This window comes from Rosa rugosa, chromosome 7 (assembly GCF_958449725.1).
Source record: "Rosa rugosa chromosome 7, drRosRugo1.1, whole genome shotgun sequence".
NCBI lineage: Eukaryota > Viridiplantae > Streptophyta > Magnoliopsida > Rosales > Rosaceae > Rosa > Rosa rugosa.
The window spans coordinates 27643944-27649759 of record NC_084826.1 but is presented as its reverse complement, the minus strand read 5'-3'; the positions used below and the strand labels follow the sequence as shown (position 1 = coordinate 27649759).

General features: G+C 36.0%; 1 long non-coding RNA gene across 12 annotated transcripts; it reads right to left on the bottom strand.

Annotated features, from left to right (window-relative positions):
- Positions 1-332: 332 nt before the first annotated feature.
- Positions 333-3824, bottom strand: LOC133722565 (uncharacterized). Of its 12 annotated transcripts, none has more exons than XR_009852847.1 (9): positions 3366-3824; positions 3036-3280; positions 2813-2896; positions 2423-2452; positions 1848-1941; positions 1250-1445; positions 960-1020; positions 696-773; positions 333-562 (listed from the first exon to the last, which is right to left on the bottom strand). It is a non-coding gene; the product is annotated as an uncharacterized LOC133722565 (long non-coding RNA). The 12 variants fall into 12 exon arrangements; XR_009852849.1 differs by having other exon boundaries at positions 1848-1938; XR_009852848.1 differs by having other exon boundaries at positions 3134-3280; positions 3366-3823.
- Positions 3825-5816: the final 1992 nt, after the last annotated feature.

Sequence of the window (5816 nt, the reverse complement as noted above, 5' to 3'; positions counted from 1 at the left end):
CCTCTATCCAGCAGTCATTATAAGTCTCAAACAAGGACACTGAAAGCGTGTCCTCTTTTCTATACGAGGACACAGTTTGTGTGTCCTTAAAGCTCTAGATGCAGTGTCCTTAAATCCATAAGAGGACACCTAAATTACATCCTTATATCTTCTAATAGGTGTCCTCTATTCTATACTAGGACACACAAATTGTGTCCTAAAAGCTCTGAAAATGGAGTCCTTAAAACCATAAGAGGACACAAAAAATACACTCATATGTGTCCTTAAAACTAAAACAGGACACTTAAAAGAGTCATAGAGGACGTTCAAAACGTGTCCTTAAAACTTGTAAAAAACCCAAAAAAAAAATTTAATTAATAATAAAAGGAAGCTTTCTCCAATTGTACACCCCTCAAAATACACCACCAAATGCAATATTAACTAAATCAAAATACACCATATGCATACAAATTTATAAAGTATAACAAATTACAGTTCAACAATTCTAGTCAAGTAAATCAATGTCCTGCACCTTGTAGGTTTATAGTTGCTTAATCTGCTTCCCAATATCTTCAATCATAACCTGATAAATATAGCACAAACCAAAATCAAGCACATATTAACACTCCTAGAGCGTACTTGTGAAGACAGATATATTGTGAAGACAGATACAACACAATGAGGTTATGAACATTAAGGATGAAACTGGAGCGTACTTGCCATTCAGTCTGTCCCTCCGCATTTTTTGTCTACAGGCTTTAGAATGAAACACATTGCACCATCTGGACCTCAGACTGTGATGGAAACAGTACAGATAATTCAAAATTGCATCATCAAGAAGAGAGATCGATGGAAAAACTACATGGGACATGATGAATACAACTTTTATAAAAACTCAAAAACTGTACATGGGTAGTAATATATAAATTTCTGTTTCACAGGTCAGTAAGAAATAAGAATAGAACTGAAAATATAGGTACCATTTGTTCAACCCAGTTTTCTTGAGAATCTCGAAATTTCTAAATAAGCCATCAATGCCCACTGAGATGATAACAACAACAAAAAATGAGTTCTTTCTTTAAACAAAGATACTTATATACAAAGATTCCCAGTTTCCCACAGGAAAATGGACCTATTTGAAAATGCGCAAAACAGAAATGAGATGCCTTTATATACAAACATCACAGCAATGTCATTCTCTTAGTCACACACACATGAAAACAATACTTCAAAACTGAACTGAAAATGGAGAACACAGAAAAATACTCACAGGCGCACCGAAACAGAAACGAATACTTGACAACTGGAATTCAACGATTTCCCATATCTGATTGCACAAAGCTGAGCTTAAATCCATTAAAACTTACTTAAATGATTACTAGATAGTAAGAATAAGAATAACCTGAAATCATGGCCCAGATAACTCATCTTTGACTTGCCGTAGTCCTTTCCTCTAAGTGCTAGAACTGTAAAGCAGTTCAAACATTTACAATGCAGTAAATACAAAAAATTTGACAAAAACCAGCAACTCAAATTTGGCAGTAAGAAACCTCAGAACACCAAAAAAAAAGAAAACAGTTCAACATATATATGTTCAGAAACTATATAGATGAAGAGGTGGGTTAGATAGTTTGAGATCAGAAACTACACTGAGGATCAAAAACTACATGTACATAGGCGCAGAGCACAGTTCAACAACGATTTCCATATAATTAATGTTGTAGATAATGCTACTGAATTTCGATGACATGCATGCACACCCATAAAAATAAAATAAAAAATAAAACAGTTTGCTAGATATAACATCAACAGTAAGCTAGATAGAAGGAATAACAAGTAAATCCATTCATTGAAATAGTATTACTAACCTTATTTATAATAAATTGAAATAGTAAGTCTGGAGTTTCAATACTTTCTTGAGCTGTCCATCCATCCATTGAATTCATGCAAGCTTACTAACTTCTTGTAGATAAGAAAAAGAAAGAAGAAAAAACATGATACCCTCCCCATTCTTCATCACGACAATAAGCATTAATAGGCCAAAATAAATAAATTATGAAAATCACAAAATCATGCAACATACTACGTGGGGAAAAAGAAGAGGAATGATAGATCATAGGTACAAAATGAGAATAGAGTTTATAAGCTAAAAAGGAGCAACATTAGAAGAACTCCAAACTCTGAAATGCATTCAGTGGAAAAATAAATTGACCCTAGGACAAGATTATCCTGTACCAGGAAAAAGTGAAAGTATAGTTTTAGCATTTTGGGATACCCCAGGCTATATCAGTATTAAGAATGTACCAGCTTTATATAACAACAAGGTAGCTGTTGACTGATTCTGTTTCAAATTAAAATAGTGAAGCTATTCTTTGAACATTGTAAGGTAAACAAGCAAAAAAATAAAATAAAGAAAAAGAGCTTGCATGGTATTGTAACATACAGAAAGAACAAACCCAGCAAGATGCTCAGCCTGCAAAACAACAAAGCGTAAAGGAATTAGCTCAATCAAAGAAACAAACAAAATCGGAGGAAATCCATATCCAACTAATCCAGCAACATACATAACTACATATTATAAATTAATGATAAACAGAAACCTTGATGAATTCAGCATAATCAACGCAGCCAAAAGGTAGAGTTTGTGTCGGGGGAACAACGAAAACCGAAAACAAAAACCAGTTATCTTTTCTACTTCTAACTACATTGGAGAGCTTAAAATTAAATTTTATCTTTTCTAAATGGCCTATAGCATCTCACATAAGCTCCAGCTAGTTATCTCACATATTAAGCTTCAAGAACTAAATCACAAACACCCACACAGAGCAATTACCTGCAGTGTCCGACAATCCAAGTTTAACTGTGCATCCGCCACCAAATTAGCACTGATGTTGTCAAACACTGTAGGCACATAATCCTATAACAAAATTTGGAGAAAGAAAACAGAATAAATATGTCATAAATTAATGAAAGTAAACAGCATCACCCAGATTAGAATCAAAGTAAACAGCATCACCCAGATTAGAATCAAAACCAAATTCAATTGAAGAGCGGACCTTTTTGGAGTGGTGGATGATATGAGATGTGTAAGACATATTTGGAGCCAAACTGATGAACTAACCAAAACCCAACAAAACCTTATAATAATTATTACCAAAAGTTCGATTTGGTGAGGACGGTGGATGATATGGGTGAAGAACGACATCGCGGAGGCGTCTAGGGTAGGCGGTGAGGTCGGTGGTTTGCGGAGAGATGACGGCGACATCATTGCAAAGAGGATGAGAGGGTTTAGGCTTGGCATCTGCGGAAGAGTAGATGAAAACAAAATTAAACCTCCAAGATCTCATCCACATAATTAAGCAATATAAATCGAGCCACTGACATACCCATCTAATTCTGATTTGGATGAGAAGAAAGCCACCGCCAGTCAAGACTCTTAGATCGGATCCTCGTTAATGGCAACGGAGAAAGCTTGTAGATCCTGGTGAAAGAAAACCAACGGGGAATCATGAAGAAACAATTGTTACCCAGCACCAAAGCACACAGATCTGGCGAGAAGAAAACGGTATAGACAGATCGAGAAGGAGAGAGAATACTCGTCTGTGGTGATTGAATTCGATGAGGAAGAGATGCAGAGAGAGAGAGAGAGAGAGAGGTAGGTCAATGAAAAAATAGAGGCCAGAGTGGGAATTTGTGTGCAAAAAAACAAGTGGGAAGTTTAACTTTTGGCAAAGAAAAATCGGCGGGAGTGCAAGTCGGGGAAGGGGAAGTGAAATTTCGGGAGGAAATCGAAAACGCCAAGTACTGCAGCTCCGCCTTTTTTATTTCAATTGGATTTCAGTTTTGGAGCCCAATCTTAGGACACAACAAAAATGGTTTACGTGTCGTTAAAAACTGTCCACCCACTAAAAAAATTTCAATTTGAAGTTGTGTGTCCTTAAAAACCTTCAAGGACTCCACATAAATTATGTGTCCTTGTTTGGTGTCCTTGTATGTGTTTTTTGTAGTAGTGTTGGAAACCTATTCCCAATAGACATAGAAACCATTACCAAGTAGGATTATGTAAGCAGGTAGGAAACAATCAAAACTCCTCTTTGATCAAGGATTAACAAATACTTATCCTATGTGGAATCGGATCCACACACCCAACAGTTTTTGAGGGTAATATAAGACATTTGAAACAATGCCTAAGCTATTGGAAATCCACTAACTACTTACTTGAACGTAATTTTTGATAAACGCAAGTGCATGTGTCGAAACCAAGGGAAATATTAAGCTCAGAATTTATCGTACCTCAAGGATTAATGGCTACAACAATCCTTCAAAAGTAGGAATTGAACTAAAGTTACTAAGAAAACAAAAAATAAATAAAGTAAATAAATACTAATCTATGGCACCAAGCCTTAGTATGCTCGGCTTTGGTTTGCATCAAAGTAATTAAAGCCAGTTAAATTTTTTTCATTTCCTAGCTAGTTCATTGTGTGTTGAAGCTACTTTGGTTTATTTTTATGTCTAAAAAAAGAGAAAATGATACAAGATCAAAGAAAATGCACAACTATTGAGTTTTCCTAATGTGACCACGAAACATAAGGCAACCAGGAATCCTAGGTGAACTACGTGATTACGCAACTTAGAGGATTCCTTAAGTTGCTAAGAGAAGAGTTATTGCCTTACAAAGGATCATAGTTATGTAATTGAAGTCTTGAAGTCCTGAGTAAAGAAGGAAATCCTCATAGATAGAGGAGAGCCCAAAACTGTTACAGCGCCCCAAATGGATGCAATTCAGATACTTTTAATGATTTGCTGGACTCTAATTGGTTGGGACATGTCATCATGTGTTAGACCATTCAATAATTCTATGGAGGCTTTCCTTTGAGGGAAAATGGTTTGTACGGTACCTGACATTTTGCTCCTTATAGATTTCAATATCTCACGTTTTAAAAAATATCAATACGATACTTGATGTTCTCAACTCGACTGAAGATCTGTTACGGCGTCTGCCAGCTGGCAATTTTTGAAAGATTTTTTCATCATTTCATTCCTTTATTTATTTAAGAATCTCTCTCTCTCTCTCTCTCTCTCTCTCTCTCTCTCTCTCTCTCTCTCTCTCTCTCTCTCTCTCTCTCTCTCTCTCTCTCTCTCTCTCTCTCTCTCTCTCTCTCTCTCTTCTTTGAAATCGATTCTAGTCCAGCAAGAAAGAGAATGTGTAGCCAGCTGCAAGAACAGTTCTTCCTCTTTTCTTTCTCTAACAGATTTTCAGACTTCGAATCCTCTCTCTATCTTCTTTGAATTTGATTCTAGTTCATTACGTACACTTTTTCTAGCTACTGCTTCTTCTTCTTGCCCCTCTCTTTCTCGCCTCTGTAAATCATATATGGAGCAAACCCAAATCATTGAAAATTAAGATTCCGGTTCCAATGTGTTCAAACTAAGGGACTGTAGTGCGGGTCTAATAATAATAAAGAAGAACTGTGACTTGGGCCAAGAGCTTTGAACAGGCTGAGTGGCTTGTTAAACCGTAAAGCAAAAAAAAAAAAAAATTTGTTTTTGTTTGGTAAAACCTTGAATCGATTTTCATATCAAACAAAAACTAAGATCATATTTGTGAGCCTATGCTCTGATACCAATTGTAAAAACCAAATTCATGCTCACAACATATGCATACAAGCTCGACATTTATCAAACAAGGATCAAAGCTTACCTTCAGCTATGACTGGCATGGACTCCATCTCTGCAGTACTACAAACATGATCAACTAAATATGGCCTTCTATTACTTACCAACCTTGCTTCTCAATGGACAAAACTAATGCAAATTGACGTGGTAGTAACAGGGAC